The sequence below is a fragment of the Lactuca virosa genome, chromosome 5 (assembly GCF_052849685.1).
Source record: "Lactuca virosa cultivar CGN04683 chromosome 5, Lactuca_virosa_CGN04683_v6, whole genome shotgun sequence".
Classification (NCBI taxonomy): domain Eukaryota; kingdom Viridiplantae; phylum Streptophyta; class Magnoliopsida; order Asterales; family Asteraceae; genus Lactuca; species Lactuca virosa.
The window spans coordinates 450,019,011-450,039,395 of record NC_136430.1 but is presented as its reverse complement, the minus strand read 5'-3'; the positions used below and the strand labels follow the sequence as shown (position 1 = coordinate 450,039,395).

The 20,385-nt window shown below is 36.8% G+C and overlaps 2 long non-coding RNA genes across 2 annotated transcripts; one reads left to right on the top strand and one right to left on the bottom strand.

Moving 5' to 3' along the window:
- Positions 1–391: 391 nt before the first annotated feature.
- On the bottom strand, positions 392–5,380 carry LOC145116133 (uncharacterized). The gene is made up of 4 exons (XR_013711878.1): positions 4,914–5,380; positions 4,729–4,771; positions 3,637–3,810; positions 392–412 (listed from the first exon to the last, which is right to left on the bottom strand). It is a non-coding gene; the product is annotated as an uncharacterized LOC145116133 (long non-coding RNA).
- A 1,000-nt stretch (positions 5,381–6,380) lies between these two features.
- Positions 6,381–8,513, top strand: LOC145114428 (uncharacterized). The gene is made up of 4 exons (XR_013710999.1): positions 6,381–6,962; positions 7,038–7,340; positions 7,861–8,258; positions 8,337–8,513. It is a non-coding gene; the product is annotated as an uncharacterized LOC145114428 (long non-coding RNA).
- Positions 8,514–20,385: the final 11,872 nt, after the last annotated feature.

The following is a 20,385-nucleotide window of genomic DNA, read 5'->3' as shown; positions in this document are numbered from 1 at the left end:
CCAGATTTAGACCAATTCAACATGTATAAGAATTAACATGAAAACTATGATTTTATATTATATTTAATTTTTATAAAATGCCAATTTTTTTGTGGCACATATACGCTTGGGGACGAGTAATCTTAGATTACATGTAAAGATAGTTGTCCACTGGCTATGATAAAATCGATGAGCATCTACATCTCATCCGCCTAAAAACCGGCTAGATACCATCGATATATTCTTTCAACCTCAATAAAAATCATATACACGATTCCCCATTTTCAGTGTTTCCAACATCAAATGTCGATGTGAGGATTTGGTTACTGTCGGTCATGCCTACCGCTCGGAACATGGTTTCCATATATTCTATTTTTAGTTGGGCTCTGTCAATGATACTAAGAGGATTCAAACAAGTTTGAAACACCCGAATCTACAAAATAATAGAAAATTAATTAGATCTAATACATGTGTAACAATTACAAAATCATTTACAAAAAAGAAGTATGCAAAAGAAATATTATCGTGCAACCAATAGCAGTGAAAAAGTATTCAAATATGTTGTTGTCATCCGTCTTAATATGTGTAATGGTCCCTGAATTCTTCCTCTCTAAATTGTAACAACATAAATGATATATTTGAAAGATTTCTTCAGGGAACCCTCTCAACACATCTAGAGAAGACATTTTTGTACTCAATACATGTCGGTACAAAATATGTACACTAAAGCGGTCATTCAAAGATCATTGGATTTCCTTTCCCCATAGTATATTCCCTATACTATCAGCTAATATGTCATTCACAAAGTGACCCAACAATTTCTTGTTGGCTTGGAGATGATGGGGGATGCAGACATGCAGTTGTGTGTTTGAGCAAATGTGGCTTTTAGATAGTTTACGAACTTGAAATGTACCTATAATCTTATCTTTTGTAGCCTTTAACCTCCATTTGCTTTTTTTACAAAGAAAATTGCTTCAAACATTTCTATCATATATTACTCACTCTAATTTGTAGTCCCTCATTAACATATTTGAATCCCAAATGAAGCTTAAGCTCTTCTTTGCTTTTGAACATTTATAACAGCTTCACATGCGAAGATAGATTACATAACCTTTATGTTTTTTGATCTTAGAATTTTAGGAAATGGTAAGGGATTTGGCATCCCCCAATGAGTGGTTTTTGTTTCTTCAGAAACTGAAAAATAATAAGGGTACTTTCCTAACGTGGTTGTCGGGGCTCGATTTTCTCCTCATCAGATTCAGTCTCATCCCCATCCCCATCATATTTAAAGAAGCAATGAAAATTTTCCACTAGGTTTCCATGTAGAAGTATATTACCATCCTTAATCAACATTATCAGTTTTTCCTGAATAATTGTTGACTCATCACCCTCAGATGTTGGATCAACACCAACAGCGTTACATTTATACCTACAACAACCTTACCTTTATACCTAACACCCCCTTCTGCTTCAGGCCCATTGTAAGAAGGAATCATATCCAATGTCATCGATAATAAATTATAATTTTGGTTAATTCTAACACCATAATACTCATTGCCCCTAGAACAATTCCCCATGAAATCGATCAATGTCAATTTAAAAAGCATTATTAACAATAAACAATTGTATTGGGTTAGGAGGCATATACTACTAATAAAACTAATAAAATATATAATATCACTATCGTTAATAATTTGTATAACTATGTTTGATCCAAGATATAGGGAAAAAAAACAAATTTTATTGGTATGTAGCATGGACTCTGAAGCAACCAACATAATCAATCCAAAAAGAGTAAATTACTGAAATCGTCCCTATGGTTTGGTCAAAATTGCACGTTTGGTCCCTAACTTTTCTTTTGAACTCGGATCGTCCCTATGGTTTGATTTTGTTGCATTTTTCGTCCCTTATATACATAAAGTTAGGGACCAAACGTGCAATTTTGACCAAACCATATGGACGAAAAACGTAACAAAATCAAACCACAGGGACAATCCGAGTGCAAAATAAAAGTTAGGGACCAACCATGCAATTTTGACCAAACCATAGGGACGATTTCAATAATTTACTCATCCAAAAAAGCTTATATAAGTTATTAAATATAGACCAAATCATGTGTAGTCTTAAGCAATATAATAGGTTCATGCGCCAATTTGGTCTCATTGCCCTCCACTGCAAACAAGTACTTTAAAATATTGATTATACGAACTCTAATTTTCAGTAACACAAAGTTGTATGTGATCCAGATATGTAAGTTTTCTCAAATGGAATCAAAAAAGAAGTATATGGTCTAAATATGTCCTAGAAATCCCAATTTATTCCTTTGAATACGAAATGGTCGTACATTTTCACACTAAAATATGAAACACACTTTTAAGTCTAGATTGTATGCGTGTCAAATTATGGATGTCATATCCTGCTAACCACCACCAACTCCAGAATGACTTTTACAACTCTTGAGTACTTTCATGGTCATTTTGCAAATTTTGAAAAAAAAAAAGAAGTGATCATTTTTATTAACAAAATTATTTATATCGGTTAGTTTAGTTAATTTATCAATAAATAATGTATTTTAAATTATTTTTTTTATTATTGTGATAGGTTTAAATTAAAGAACTGAATTAAGATTATACCAAATTGGATCATAATCGATTATATTCGGTTTGGTTCTAAATTTTTTCTAAAGTATATTCAGAATCGTCTATATGGTTCTGTCAAAATTATATGTTTTGTTTTTATTTATTTTTTTGCACTCAGACCTTTCTTGTCGTATTTTTGTTGTGCCTTTCTTCTGTTCGAAGACTATAATTCCCTTATTAGATTTTTTTTAATATTTAATCAATTTATATAATTATTTTATAATATTATCACATTGGATCTCACCTTACCATTTTATTCTCACATGAACATCAAAATCCAACCCTAAAATAATGACATACCATCTTCATCACTATTGGTGACATCACAACAATTACTTGAACTACATTGCCACCTTCTCCAACTCTGACGATGTTAAAGGGAACATGCATAGTCAACAACAAAATCGTTTCACCCGACGTCAAATAGGTTGTCGGTAATAGACAACACGTACCATTGAACTGTCAACAAAATCGTCACATCTTCGAATTGTTTCTCCATTTGTTAGTGTGTTCTTCCTAAAAATGGTTTCACCTTTCTGAAACGTGAATTGGAGCAAAAATAACACATATTGGAATGATTTATGTAATATACCATACTGGAAATAAGTTTGATTTTGCATTTGGTTCAATTTGTGGAATCAATTTTTATTTTTGGAACTATTTTCATGTTGATTTTGATTTTCTTTACATGTATGCTTTTAGTTCGATTTTGATTTATGGAATCATTTTCAGGTTTGATTTTGATTTCTAGAACCATTTTTAGGTCTCTTTTTTTCATGTTGGTTTTGATTTTGTATACATGTTTTTTATTATAATTTCGTTTGGTTTGGGTTTTTTATAGAATTTAATTGGATTTGGAGGTCAAAGATGGTGTTTGTTGGAGGTAAAAAGTGATTAGCAAAAAAGTCTGTTTTATCGGTTGATACAATATTTGCAAAGTCAGAAACCAACATCAAAAATTGAAAAGATATAAAGGGTATTTTTCAAATCGACACAAATCAGAGTCAATTTTTTTTACCTTCATGAGTCTAGAAAAGAAGCATTCCAATAAATAGTGGTAAAAATTCCAATAAAACGAATTCCAAAGGCGACAACTGTATTGATATTTTATCAACAGGAAAATATTGTATCCCCGTTATGTTTGTTGCAGCTCCCGAGATCATATCAAAGTGTTTTCCTTCAATTAGGATACCTGCATAATAAAAAAATAAATGAAACTACATTGTTATTTTGAAAGTACAATGTGTTGAAGTGTTTATCAGAATGCACAAAAGCTATAACATTTCTTTTGCATTTTTGATAAACAATGATTAATTTGTAATGAAATAACAACATTTCATTTATTTAGCTATTATAGCATTCTATTTTCTTCTTTTTCTGTTACAGACTTACAACAGTGTATTTTTTATTTTATATGCTATTAAAGCATTCTAACTTTCCATTGTAGGGTTTAAAACATTCTAGAGTTTAAACTGAATTCTTCTTATGAAGGCATTTTTGAAATAAATTTACCAATGTAAAAACCTAACAAAGTAAAGACACCAACAAATTCATAAGAAAACAGGAAAATAATTAGAAAAACAAAATATGTATAAACTTATTGATCAATAATCAGCTGATAATCACTTGTAACTGTTACCTAATGGGTGTTTCTAATTGATGTTTAATTCCTAAATCTCAAAATACAATGTGAAGCACAAAGTCAATGATTAAACTTCATATGCCCATCTAGTCTAACTTCATATTTTCCATTAATTTAGAAAAAACATACCAGGGCAAAGAAGTGAAAAGGACTTGGAAAAAAAGAAGAGTCAAATTAACTTATAGAACATTGCTCCTACTTTAATAAGCTATTCAATATGTAAAAGTATTTTAGAGTTATGAAAACATCATCGTGAGATTTATGTAGATGGCTACTCAGTATGAAGTGCAATTCAAACCACAATGTCTTTTCCAATAAAAAATTACAGAACCCATCAAGAAAATCTAGATACATGATAAACGATAACAAATTTGAAGTATCAGGACACACAAATCGATTTCGTAGGTTTATAATAGACATCAAAAAAAAAAAAAAAAAAATGGAGGAAGAGTATCAAGAAATCATTACCAGAACTATTCTCGAGTCTCTCTCGCCTCTTTCTCCTTCCCCACTGATAAAAGAGAAACCGTTCATCAATTATTTGTATATTTTTGGGGAAATGAAGATTAATCGTAGCGGAGCAGATACGAGAAATTTGAGGAAAACTGTGAACTATGTTTTGTCAACAATTAAAAAGGGGTCAAGAATCAAACCTTGTTTCTGGTCACCAGAAATAGCTAACTTTGGATGTAGCCTTCGTCGTTGTTATCCTCTAATCCTCTGCCTTCCAAGTTATAGGATTCTTTAATCAACACAAGAGGAAACTGGAAATCGCCGGTTGATCAGCACCAAAAGAGCAGGCGCAAAAACCCTCAAAGTAGGTCGCCACTTCAGGCGTACCCCTTTTTCCGGGTGGCGTAGGCGGCGGCGCTGGCGAAGGGAACCGGACACCACTCTTGCCGACTCTCATCTCCTTTGTTGTTCTCCAAAGTTGATGGGTTGCAGATTCTCAAACGATTTGCAGAGGTAATCGGCCTCTGTGGAGGGCAATGGGAAAGGTGAAAGTAAAATAGATGCGACGAAGGAAGATGAAAGGAGTGAAGCGGTGAGAAAAGGTCTGTGCAACGATTGGAGAAAGAACGGTGAAAAGAAACCGGAAGAATCGTTGCCTATTTTGTACTTCAAGCCAGAAGCCAACCATTTTTACTTCAAGTCGGAAGCCAAACATAAAAACAAAAGCAGCCGATAAAAAAATGAGTCAGCCGATAAATAGATAAAAACCAAGCCAAAAAATTTACACTAGCTAAAAAATTACTGTTTGTAACATTGTTGTCAAAATCGCGATCCTGATCTACGATCTTAGGTATGAAAAACGATCCGGATCGTAAAAGGTGTATTTGGTGTAGGATCGTAAGATCGTAGGTAGGATCGTTGGATCGAGATCCGATCCGATCTTACCTTCCCTTGATTTTTTTTTTTTTTTTTTTTTTTTTTGCAAATGAATTTTTTTACTTTTTTATGTCTTTTACCCTTTACCAATTTACCAATTTATCATTTATCATTTTGTATTGTGACTTATGACTAATATTTTGAAGTTTTTATAACTTTTGAACGAAAAAATGAATGTTTAACATATTTTTCATAATTAAAAATTAAAAATTAAAATTATATTTTATTTTGTGGGATCTTAGGATCCCGATTCCGATCTTGCAAACTCAAAAACGATCCTAGATAGGATCCCGATCTTGACAACGGTTCATAAGAGCATTAAGATATAATTGTATATATAATATAATATATAATGAAAAGAAATAAGGTTAGTGTAGTTGTTTTATCTACACCATGGATGAAAGTCATGATAAAGAGAACTATTGGGAGAGTTTGAATGCGAAAAAATGAAAAATAAGAACGAAACATATAATTTTAACCACAAATAGACAATTTTAGTGATTTACTCTTAAAAGATGTCTTTCAAACAAGTTTTTAATTTAAGATTGTTTTAGAAATTGATTATCTATGAGGCTCGTTTAAACCAATATTATATATATTATTGAGACGGCTCGTCAAACATATTCGTCTTAATCTTAGCCATTAGATTTCTTCGACTTTTAATCTCAGCCGTAAACTCCCTATTTTATTTTCTGTTAATTAGGCAGTTTCCTCATTCCATAACCGGCACTTACCTGCAGCATCCACGACTCCGTTGAAATAATGTGATGCTGCTTCTTTACGAATTCTCCTTCTTCACGAATCAATTCTCATTATCAAGAACTAGCTATTTACGGTTTAACCGCCTACCTGTGGTTGCCTATTGATTGTGTCTTCTCCGACTTCATTGCCTACCTAAAATGTCCCTGTATCACGCCTCCGTCTTCTCTTGCCTACGTCTCCCCAATCTCGCTTTAACATCCACGATTGCATAAGGTTGAGAATAGAGACTGGATTCAATTGCTCCCCACGTTCCTCCTTCTTCAACCCAGAAGGCACCATCTGAGATTACGGAAGCCACTATCTGATTCAGGACAACCACGTTCACACTCAATTCCCCCTATATAATACGGATTATGAGTTCCACGTTTACTGCAATTAGGAATTCAACGCTCTTTTTGGCATAGATAACCTAGAAGAAGAATAAGAACCCAATGAAATTTTCTTTCTTTACTTCATTGTGTGCCATTTATTGGATTTGGGATTCACCGTTCAATTCCATGTTTCTTCAATCGCCATAACTTTCTTAAACCCTTTACTATTTAGGGTTTCTGGTGAGGCAATTAAAGTTTATTGCATTTTTACGATCTATGCTCTTATAATTTGTAGATTTTTGTTTTACTCTTTAGGTTGTATTTAACAGAATCAAGAGAAAGGTAAATGCTTGGTGTTCTGGTACTGCTAACGAAGACATTACTTCTCCTGCCACACCTTCAAAGAGGGAACTCTCTCTCATGTTAATTTGAATTCTTTTAACAAACTTTCAATAAAATTAATCAATATATACTTTCTAAACATTTACATTATTGACAAATTGGTCATTTTATTTGCTTTCTTTGATGAAAAAATATGTTGTTTACACAGGACCAAGTGCATAATGCTTTGCAGTGTCAATTGATTTTGAAATATCAATAGGAAAATGGCTTCTTAAGGTATACATTTTTTTTAATTATACCATTTTGAAAAATATTTCATTTGTTATTAATATCCCACGTTCATATTAGATGATGCATAAATTTGGGTATTTATTTGAGGAAAATGTGTGATTAATAGCAAGAGATATAGTTGTGTGGAAGTGGGGTATATAGATGCAATAGAGAAGTCTATTATTCCAAGTAAGATTTTATATTCTATTTGCTTTTGATAAACAATGTATTTTCAAAATTGTGCTTAATGTTTAAGGAAATTCAGGCTCTATAGCATCCAATTAATCATGTATATTGCTATTCTTTGCAATTACCACTATCATGTATTACCATATATTCCACCACGCCTTTATGTTTAGTCTCTATTTTTTAAACATGAAAATTTAATCTTACGAAAATGTATACTGTGGGGATATTATAACAGTTTTTTGGTTGGTTAATGGATCTTCATGTTTCCAAGCTCACTGCGTTGATTTCATACTTATTTTCAAACGTTTAATCTACTTTTTGTTGTTTTTTCATATAGGAAGAACAAAGGAAGGAGTCATTATACACTACAGTGCTTCATCATTAAAATGAACTTCTATGTTTCTTCATATATTTGCCCCCTTTTTTGTGATCCTTTTTATCTTTCTATCAGTGGTGGCCCAATTTCCTTCACACATTTGTGAGGCTGACTAGAAGACATTGGAAAACTTAAAAGTATTCATCAAAGAAAAGAAAAAAGCATTAATCCCTTCATATTTCTTATCATTATTTTACATGTGAGCTATAATTTTGAGTGTCAATTAAGTACTAACTACTATGTTAATCATTTAGTCAACAAAAATTCGCCGAAAAGTGTTGACTTTTTATACTCACCACAAATGCCTGATCTTGATAACCGAGATGCTACATACCATTGATGAAAATGAACCACTTCAGGTTAGTTTTTTCATAAAATAATAAATGGTGGCTGAAATTCATACTTACATGTATTTATGGTTTTTTTGTAATATCAAGTGATGATGAACGTAGTGTGCTACTAATGTTCTCCAAAAAGTTCCTAAAACATGTGATGATGAAAGATCAGTTTGTTGATTGGGTTGTGTCATAAAATCAAGTAATTCTCAAACACCTATCTATATTCATTTTACATCCTTACAAATGTCAAATGATTAATCAAAATAAACAAATTGTAACTCTAAATCCGGTGGTGTTTAAAATAAAACTTTGATTTATTTTGTTTTAATTATGACTTGAACAATGTCTTCAGAAATTGCTATTTGTTTTTATATTTTGTCTACAATTATAATAAAACTCAAAATGGTGTCATGCTTTTATGTTTTTGTCTAAAATTATAATTGCATTTTCCCATGGATTGAAAGTCGGTTCCCAAATTTTTTTTGTCAAGAGTACAATTATATCTCTCATTTTCGGACATTTTTGCCCCTGGTGTTGATGTAAAGCTTTTCTGGATAAGCAAACTCATTTGTGATCCGGTCAATGTGTATAACTACAATCTAAATATTATAGGTTCATAGGGTCATTAAGTTTAAACACGTTTAAATACTGCTTAGTATATTGTAGTCATTTGGATATAATGAAAACTAGGCGTAACCTCGTGCGTTGCGCAAGAATACAAGCACATTCAGGACTAGGGGTGTGCGCGGTGCGGTTTGGTGCGGTTTAGAGCCAAAACCGCAAACCGCACCGCATATGCGGTTTGAGTTATTTAGAAACCGCAAACCGCACCGCGAACGTTCAAAATTGCATTATGCGGTGCGGTTTGGTGCGGGCGGTTTACATGCGGTTTTGCGGTTTGACTAAATATTTACTTTAAATTTAATGATAATACTATCATTGTCATCACTAACGGCTCACTAAGTGGTCATTAAGAAATTTGGTGGTCAAGTAATTGTGGTCATTAACTACTTATGAATATACATAAGTTAAGAAAACATAGCGACCATAAAATAATGGTCACTGAATCTTAGTTGAAAATGAATTTGAGACAAAAAAATATGGTAACTGCGTTAAATTTTGGATTAATTAAGATTACATTTTAAAAACTTAAGATAATGTCACTAATTTAGGACATATCAAAATATTTTCGAATATATATATATATATATATATATATATATATATATATATATATATATATATATATATATATATATATATATATATATATCAATGCGGTGCGGTTTAAACCGCAATTTTGTAATCGTAAACCGCAAACCGCACCGCATAATGCGGTTTAACAAAAATACAAACCGCACCGCGAGTGTTTTAAACCGTGTTATGTGGTGCGGTTTGGTGCGGTGCGGGCGTTATCGATTCCTATGTGAAATTGAAGTAAGCATTAATATAAATAATTAAGGTGAATAGGAATATAAAATAGATATTATTAAGCATTAATATAAATAATTAAAAAGGGTATGTGGATCTCGTACCACCGGTTAAAGACAACATACATCTCTAATGGTATCGATTCCTATGTGAAATTGAAGTAATCATTTTATGTACACCTTGTTTTCTAATTACATAAACAAATATGAGTAACCAAACATAAAAATGTTATCTTTATGTAGGAAAAATATTTTAGTTAACTAACAAATTAAATAATATAAGTTTAAGAGTTAGGAGTTTCAAAACATTAATATTTTTATTAATCAATCAATTAAGTAACACATGTTGAAATTTTTACAATCATTATTAAAAAGCATTTGAAATATTAGATTTGAAATAAATTTTGGTTGAAGTGTTTTGACCTCTATTATAATATATATATATATATATATATATATATATATATATATATATATATATATATATATAGAGAGAGAGAGAGAGAGAGAGAGAGAAGAGAGAGATGGAAAGTATAACATATGTATAAGTTTTAATTAATTATCTTTTTGAAACAGTGCAATTACAAAACATAAAAACATATTTAAAATATTTTCGACATCACCCTATATAACATATGATCAATATATTAACGATTAAACCATAATATACAACGACTGTATTACAATAATCCAAAAACGAAGAAAATATAAAAACGAATTAGTATAACAAACTTACAAATTAAAAGCTATAATATAATAGCATATCTTCAAACGTGGTCATAAGACCTCAACCCAACACAAAAACCTTTAAGTTTGTTTTCTTTCTAAAATTTGTATATGATTTGTATGCATGTCTTTCCAAAAGATTGACCTTTTTATAGTAAACTTTTCACTAAATGCTAATTGAACATAATATAAGTTATAAAACTTTTGAGTGTTAAATCATAATTAAGAAAACTTTTGAGTTGCATTAGTTAAAAATGGGGGTTTCAAATGAATGTGGTTTGAGGAAGTTAAAAGATGGGGTTTCAAATGCATGACATTTAAGAAAAAATGCTAACTTTATAAGTATGTATGAAGTTAGTTTATGTTTTAAAAATATATGTGGATTTTCATGTTATTTTCCAACATCAAAAGAGCCTCAAGTTTGCAATTAAATATATTTATCACTGACTGAGCAGTGTCTTTGTTTGTAATTCCACAAATACCATTTTTTTAGACATTTGAAAGTATATTTTTCCAATAAGACAAAAATTTAAGACACAATGTTGTTATGGGATAAAAACTTTTTATTTAAATGTCTTAATAAGGAAAAAGTTTTAAAATTGAAATGTTATAATAATAAAACAAAAAAATTGCGTAGCTATTATACATGAACAAAAAAGTATATTTCTATTTATTGCATTTATCTAAAAATATAAGACTTCTGTTAAGTGTCATTTCACAAAATGACCGTGGGGTGTGTGTATTTGTTTAAAATTCATAATTATTTTGAATTTATGTCATAATTCTTTTCAATCTATAACCGACTCAAACGATGATGAAAACAATTAAGTAAGTTATAAAGTATTTCTTGTGATATAGAGAACATTAGAACTCAATTATTTTATGATGAAATTTGTAACGTTCTATTTTAGTCTTAAATGATGCATGTGGTAACTGAGTTGCAAAATATCTTAGTGAAACCGATGAGTATAGTAATTTACTTTGTTTGAATAGCATTCTAACCGTTTTTAAGCTCATAGTAATGTAGGCTACATGAATTTACTGTTAGTTCAACTGCCAAAAATAACTGCAATGGATGTACGATGGTATAATAAACAAAAAACAAGTTTGTATGTGTTTGTATAATTGGAACAAATGAACGATATAAGTACAAAAAATAATGAATTTCATAGTACAATGTTATAATTGGAACAAATGAAAGTACGATGTTATACAAGAAAATAAAATATATCTATTGTTTTTACATCAATATACTCGACGAACGGACGAATATAATATTAGTTTTATCTGATTCTCAAATTTGAAAACGTGTTGTTTTGGGCTTGAGTTTTTTAAATAAATAAAATTTTGTTTTTGGTTCACTATATAAGGCCAGGCGAAATCTAAAACAACATAAAATTAATTTACATTGGTTTCGTTTTCATTTACAAATGAGAAAATGAACTGTAGATAAAGTTCACAATGTTTCTAATTCGTACCATTTATTCAAAAATCAATTTTTTTCGGTTTGATCTTTTGTAAACTTGAAATAACTAATACATCAAAAACAATTACATTTTAAAATATTTTAATAATCATCAAAATAAAAAATAGACCCACACCTCTCTTTCTCTCTCATCGAAATTTTCAATCAATCCCACATATTTTGAGCATTTTAACCATGTTTTGCCGGTTTTCTTATCGTAAGTGAATCCTCTATCATAACCTCACCTCACCTCTCATCGAAACTACATGTGCAATTAAAAATAGACCCACAACTTTCTATCTGAAACATTCCAAAAATATAGTCCAAAAATTTCGTTTGAAATCAGTAATAAAAACCATCAATATCATCCATCACATAAAAGTCACAACCATGTATCTCAAAAATATCATAATATCTGTCAATGTATCAAAATCACATGTCAAAAATTAGAGTAAATCCTCCCAGGGTAAAAGCTGTGGTGTGTGCCATGCAGTCATCCCGAGCTCTTCCCCATACTAGCGGAAGTACCTGAAACTAAAACTGAAAACTGTAAGCACGAAGCTTAGTGAGTCTCCCCAACTACCACACACCATACACATATCACATAAACATATCTTGGGCCCCGCCCCTGCTCCATCGAGTCAAGCTCGGCATCGGCTTTCCCGGCATCGGGCCCCGCTCGGCATCGAACCCTATTCGGCATCGGGCACCGCCCGGCATCGAGCCTCGCCCGGCATCGAGCACATCTCGGAATAAATATGAGCATAATCAAAAATTACACATAAACTAAGCATAAAAGCATAAAACATTAACATTTAAACATTCCTCGGGCCTCGCCCGGCATCGGACCGTAATCTGGTAACATACTAACATTCCTCGGGACCGCCCCGTCATTGGACCGAAGTCCGGCAACATACAATACAAACACATTCAAGAATCACAAAGACATCAAGCATACAAGTATTCCACGGGACCCGAATACATTATTTCCTAGGTTATCTACAACCGACACAGTTTCATACACACCATCACAAGGTAATGCTTTAAAATAAAGAACATTATTAAAGAAAGCATTAATATCACCACTATCATTATCAAATGAAAAGGTAAAACCTTGTTTGTACAAACCATGAAAGGAAATAATATTTCTTGCCATTTCAGGCGAATAACAACATTTATTCAAATCTAATGTTAACCCACTACTTAGCAATAAAGAATAAACTCCAATCTTGGTGACAGGTGTAACTTTCCTATTTCCCATGATCAAGTTTTTCTTCCCATGCTCCACATTCTCACTTCTTCTTAGTCCCTGCAAATCACAACATATGTGAATACCACAACCTGTATCAAGGACCCAAGAATTAGAATAGGGTGAGTTATTAGACAATATAGTGTAAATACCTGCATGGTTGGGTTTTACTTTCCCATCATTAACATCTTGCTGGTACTTTGGGTAGTTTTGCTTCCAGTGCGACTTTTCATGGCAATAGAAGCATTCAGCCTCTTTAGGGTTAGCAGAAGGAGTGACGAAACCTTTCTTGGTTCCACTTGAAGAGGAGCCATCAAGAGACTTTCCCTTGGTACCCTTCGAAGGGCTCTTCCTCTTCTTTCCTTTGCCTTGCCCGATTGCCAAGACAGGGGCCGCGGTAGGAGTAGGAGTAGTAACAACCAACTTACCTTTAAGACCACTTTCCGCGGTCTTCAAAAGTCCTTGAAGTTTGCTGAGTGTAACTTCCTCCTTGTTCATATGGTATGTCATGCAGAATTGATCATAACACGAAGGTAAGAAGTTCAAAATGATATAAATTGCCAACTCCTCTGGGAAGTTCACATTCAGTTTCAGCAAACGCTCCACATACCTTTGCATTTTATGCATGTGGCCCGTGATGGGTTCACCATCCTTCATCCTGGTTGTTATCATAGAGGAGATGATTTCATATCGCTCTTGACGAGCACTCTGATGGTAGCGGTCCATCAAATCCTGGTGCATCTCAAAAGGATAGTAGTCCTCATAGGACTTTTGGAGCTCGGCTGTCATGGTGGCCAACATGATACATGACACTTTGGTAGCATCTCTCTCATGTGCCTGGTATTCAGCGATCTCCTCGGGAGTAGCCGATGACTCATCAAGTTCCTTAATCTCCTTGTCGAGGACATATTCCTTTTCCTCATAACGAGTGACCATCCTGATGTTCCTGATCCAATCCATAAAGCTGGATCCATCAAAGATGACTCTCCCACAAAGGTTCATGAGAGAGAAGGAGCCAGTAGGGTTTGAGCCAGAAGCAGCATTGTTGGAAGACATCTGAAAAGAAGAAAGACAATTTTAGATTAGATATAAAGATAGTCCTTAATAAGACACCCAAATGTAATATTAAGGCTAGGACCCAACACAATATTTTATAACTTAGAAGAGGGATGCCGTAATCCAAGCTATAAATTATTTGAATGTAGGTGAATGACAATTCACCAATTTCCACCATGAAAAACGAAATAAATTATTAGGTTTTAATTGGTTTTGAAACTCCTAGATTCTTTGAGATTCATTGAACTTTTCAATGGCATGTTTCAATCTCGAGTGTGCCCTTCAGGTTTTGTGACTGGGATGCCGAGGATCACAAAACAAGGTGTGAAGTAACCATGCAAATTACTTGGTACCCTTAATATTTACCCCTCAATCGATGTGTCGGTTAACCACACGCGCTCCATCGATACTATGATAAACATTAAGTTACCCTTTACCTACCTTGTTAAGTCCAGGTTAGTGTGCCGGTTAACCACACACGCTCCACTAACGACTTAATCAAAGTGCAAAGTGTAATTTCATGGGTTAGCACCTTATTCACATTTTCCTAAAGTAACTAAGATTGGGAATTTATAAAACATTTAGTTACTTTAATTTTCATCATACTTTTAATGAGAATTTAAAGTCCTTGTCTTAACCGTTCGGCTAACGACCCTCCACCAGTCAAGGAAGCGGTGGGTGAGAGTGGACACCCATTAAGCTGCCATTTTATAGGCAACAACCTTATACCCCCCTTATAGACCGGCTTCGTGAATGAGGCCTACTAATGGTAAAACGACTTGTTCTTATACATATATAATTATTATTAAACTTATAATAATATAAAGTATAAGGGTTGAATTTTAACTTTTAAAATTCTAGGGGTTGGAACTAAAGTTTTTAAAGAGACTTTACATGTTCCAAAACTTGAGGGCAAGTTTTGTAACTTTCAAAACTTTTCATCTTTCATAACTTATGAGTTAATGGATTAATAAAATGAGAGACTTTTCATTTTATGTAACCTATGTGTTTAATAATGGACTTTAAAAGAATGACTTTTGGTAATCCATAACTTGAGGACAAATTATGGATTCCATTAAAACACATAATGATCAAGAATTAATCTAACAAGCAAGTTATAAATAATTTCTATGATCTTCTAAACTCATAAGTTCATGAATGTTCATATCAACAATTTCAAGAATCATAAATAAACCATATAAAACTTGAAATTTTGATAATAGCCATTGAAAATGGATTAGCATAACCATTACACCATCTAAAACAAGTTTTATAACACTAAAACAGTTTAGGGTAATGTTTCTAGTCCATTTCCAGCAGCAAAACTCGAAAATCTGCATTCAGGGACTCCTACTCGTCGAGTGCACGAACCTACTCGACGAGTAGGATGAATTTACTCATGGACTCGTCGAGTCCCCCATGGAGATTTTCCAAAAGCTATCATTCTTGGACCAAAAACTATCATTCTCCACTTGGATCAATCATTCTCCAAAATCTATCATTCTTGGACCAAAAACCCACATAAAGAGGACATAAAGAGATCTAATGAACTAATAGCCAAGATAGAAACTTGATTACCAGAAAATGTAGCAAATGAGGTGTAGTTTCTGGATCTACTCTTTCCCTCTTGAGCCCTCTATCTTCTTCTTCGTCCACAAGCTTCAAAAGCACACAAAGATCACTCAAAATGGCTCACACTCTCAAAGAAAGCTCTAGGGTTTCATGGATTAGGGTTTGGGACATGGAGGCTGGAAATGAGGCCAAGGGGTGGGGGTTAAGGAGCTTAAATAGGGTGCAAAACCCTGAAATTAGGGTTTCACTCTGGCCGATCTACTTGCCGAGTCGAGGGCTCTTGACTCGTCGAGTAGATAGCTTAAACCTCACGTATATTCTGCCCTCTACTCGACGAGTTAGGGCCACGAACTCGTCGAGTTACCCTTCCAAAATAAATAAATAAATGAGTTAAATGCATACCAGGAACCATGCGTTACAATTCTTCCCCACTTGTCTTATACTTCGTCCTCGAAGTCTGCTGCATCTAAAAACAACTCCGGGTAGTGCTCCCTCATCTCCTCCTCGGGCTCCCACGTCCACTCCGAACCCTTCCGGTGCTGCCACTGCACTTTCACTAACTGAACAACCTTGTTCCTCAAGGTTTACGTCTTGCGATCTAGAATCACCACCGGCCTCTCAATGTAGTTCAGGCTATCGTCAACCTGAATATCCTCTAAGGGAACAATCGTTGAACTGTCCACTAAGCACTTCCGCAACTGGGAAACATGGAAAGTGTTGCGGATCTAGCTGAGCTCTGCTGGAAAGATCCAGTCGATACGCCACCTTGCACACCCGGGCTATAACTCTGAAAGGACCAATATATCTGGGGCCAAGCTTCCCCAGCTTCTAGAACCGGATGACACCTTTCCAAGGTGACACCTTCAGGAGGACCAGGTCGCCCACCTGAAACTCCAAGTTTGAACGCTGCTTGTCGGCGTAGCTCTTCTGCCGACTCTAAGCAGTCTGGAGCCTGCTCTGGACCTGCTGGATCCGCTCTGTAGTCTTGAGTGCTACCTCAGTACTCCCCATGACCCTCTGACCGACCTCGCCTCAACAGATTGGGGTCCTACACTTCCTCCCGTAGAGCATCTCGAAGGGAGGTCGGTCTATGCTGGCGTGGTAACTGTTGTTATACGAAAATTCCGCTAACAGAAGATACGTATCCCTACTGCCACCAAAATCCAAAACACATGCGCGCAGCATGTCCTCAAGAGTCTGTATTGTCCTCTTGCTCTGTCCGTCCGTCTGAGGGTGGAAAGTGGTGCTGAAATGTAGACGAGTACCCATCTCCTCGTGGAACCGCTTCCAAAATCGGAAAGTGAAACGAACATCTCAGTCTGATACCACCGATAAAGGCACTCCATGTTGTGCCATTATCTCACGCACGTATATCTCGGCCAGCTTCTCTGCCGATATGCTCTCCTGAATCAGGATAAAATAAGCACTCTTGGTCAACCGATCCACTATGACCCATATCGAATCTACTCCACGTGCGGTCCTGGGAAGCTTGGTAATGAAATCCATAGTGACATCTTCCCATTTCCACACGGTAACGTCTAACGGCTGCATCTTGCCATGTAGGCACTGATGTTCGACCTTGACCTTCCTGCAGGTCAAGCACCGCTCCATGTACCAAGCAACGTCCCGCTTCATGTAGGGCCACCAGTAATCAGGGCGAAGATCCCGGTACATCTTTGTCGCCCCAGGATGGATGGAGAACCTCGACTTATGGGCCTCATCCATCAGAACCTTCCATACTCCGCCCCAGTACGGAACCCAGACCCTCCCATATATGGTCAACAACCCCCAGCTGTCATAATCAAACGAGGCCACCCGGCCTACAATCTGCTCGCACTTCTGGCGCTCTTCCTTCAGGCCCTCAACCTACACCTCTCTAATCTGCTCCAGCAATGGAGTAATCACCGTCATCCTCAGACAGATGTCTCGAATCGGGGACGCTACCGCCTTGCGGCTCAGGGCGCCGGCAACCACATTGACCTTGCATGGGTGGTAAAGGATCTCACAGTCGTAGTCCTTCACCACATCTAACCACCGACGCAGCCTCATGTTCAGAGCGGTTGATCCGTGAGGTACCTCAAACTCTTGTGGTCCGTGTAAATGGTAAAACGGGCCCCATAGAGGTAATGCCGCCAAATATTGAGGGCGAACACCAAAGCCCCCAACTCCAAATCATGCGTTGGATAGTTAGCCTCGTGAGGCTTCAACTGCCTCGAAGCGTAAGCTATCACGTGACCCCGCTGTATCAAAGTCATCAACTCCCTCGGGCAGAGTCAAAATCGGTGCCTCACACAACCGCTATCTAAGAGTCTTGAAGGCTGCCTGCTGCTCAGGCCCCCAGCGGAATGTCACCGACTTCTTGGTCAGTCGGGTCAAAGGAACAACGATCTTGGAGAAATCCTGGATGAATCTCCGGTAATAACCCGCTAGACCAAGAAAACTCCGAATCTCAGTTGGAGACCTCAGAACCTCCCACTGCATCACGGCCTCTATCTTGTCCGGATCGACCGGAATACCCTTCTGGTTGACAAGATGCCCAAGAAACTGCACCTCGCGCAACCATAACCCACACTTGGAGAACTTTGCAAAAAGTCTCTCCCTCCTCAGTGTCTCCAGCACCTCCCTCGGGTGCTCCTCATGCTGCTCCTGAGTCTTGGAATAGACCAAGATATCATCAATGAAAATGATCACAGACTAATCCAGCATCGGTCTACACACTCAACTCATGAGATCCATGAACGCGGCTGGAGCATTGGTGATCCCAAACGGAATCACCTCAAACTCATAGTGACCATAGCGAGTCCTAAAAGCCGTCTTTTTCACATCCTCCTCTCTGACTCGCATGTGGTGATAACCTGATCACAGATCGATCTTAGAGAACCAAGATGCACCCTGTAGCTGGTCAAACAAACCATCGATCCTCGGGAGGGGAGAACGGTTCTTCACCGTTACCTTATTCAGCTCCCGGTAGTCTATGCACATCCGATGCGACCCATCCTTCTTCTTCACAAATTGGATCGTGAATCCCCATGGCGAACTACTCGGCCTGATAAATCCCTTGTCTAGCAGCTCTTGCAGCTGCGTAGACAACTCCTGCATCTCAGGAGGAGCCAACCAATATGGTGCCTTGGCTATTGGAGCCGCACCAGGGACTAGGTCAATCCTGAACTCAACCTGTCTCTCTGGAGGTATCCCAGGCAAGTTCTCCGGGAATACATCCGAGTACTCTCTCATGACCGATACATCATCCACTGTCGCCTTACCCTTATCCCGGGTGTCCATAACATAAGCGACATAACCTGCGCAACCCTGCTGAAGGTAACGTCTCGTCCTCGCTGCTGAACATAAAACGGGTCCACGTTGTGGCCTCTCGCCCTGGATCACTAACCCTCCCCCACTAGGAGTCCGAAACCTCACTAGCTGCTACTCGCAGTCGATCACTGCCCCATTGGGGCTCAACCAATCCATACCCAATATAACCTTATGCCCTCACAGGGAATAGGAATCAGATCCAATGGAAACTACTCATCGAATAACTGTAGTGTACATCTTCTGTGAACCCTCGTAACTCTAACGGTCCTATCATCTGCTATCTCCACATCTAGTGGACAATCCAGCTCCCCTGGAGCTCCTATGAATCGCTTGTTGAGCGCGACCGACAAAAATGATCGGGTTGCACCCGAATCAAACAGTACCAAAGCTGATATACCGTTCACTAAGAACGATTCTATAACAAACACATAAACATAAGTAATAATCAAAATGAATAAAGAGATAAGGAGAGAATACATACCCATCACAACATCGGGAGCCGCATGTGCATCCTATGCAGTTAGCTGGAACGCCCTGCTCCTCGCCGTAGGCACCTCTGCCCAGCCCTGACGACCATCTGTAATCCTCAACGTGGCAGGAGCGGGTGCCGCCCCTCTGATTGCACTGAAAGCAAATCAGATCTGAAACTGTTGTGGTGGTGGTGGTAACTGTACAATCCATGCTCATGTGACCAGTTCGACCGCACTTGAAGCAGCCCGAACTCCCCGCCTTGCACGCCCCCTCGTGCATATTGTCGCACTTGCTACACCGGTTGCGGCCCTGCTAGCTCCTCGATCTGTGATCTGATAACTTGGGCTTCTTTTCCGAACTGCCTGTCTGAACCCCTTCTGGTTTCCTCTTCCTCTCTATCTCCAAATCCAACTCCCTCTCTCGAGCCCTAGCAATCATATCCTCCAGCGTCTTGCTGCTGGAGCGGCTCACAAACTGGTGGACATCACTCCGCAACATCTCATGATATCGGGCTTTTTTCATCTCCTCGTCCGCCACATACTGCGGAACGAGAAGGACCCTCTCCCTAAACTTGGCGGTGATCTCTGCCACAGTCTTTGTCGTCTGCTCAAGATCCTGGAACTCCCTCGCTAGCTGTTGCACCTGAATCACAGGTGCAAACTCAGCCTTGAACCTGGCCGAGAAATCACTCCAGGTCATAGCATCTAGAACTGTATCATCCCCAATGGCTCGTCCGACCTCCTCCCACCAATCACGTGCCTTGTCCTTCAGAAGACAGGAGGCAAGTCGGACCTTGTCCCCCTCAGGACATCTGCTCGTACGGAACGCATTGGCGACATCAGCCAACCATCTGCTGCTAGCAATAAG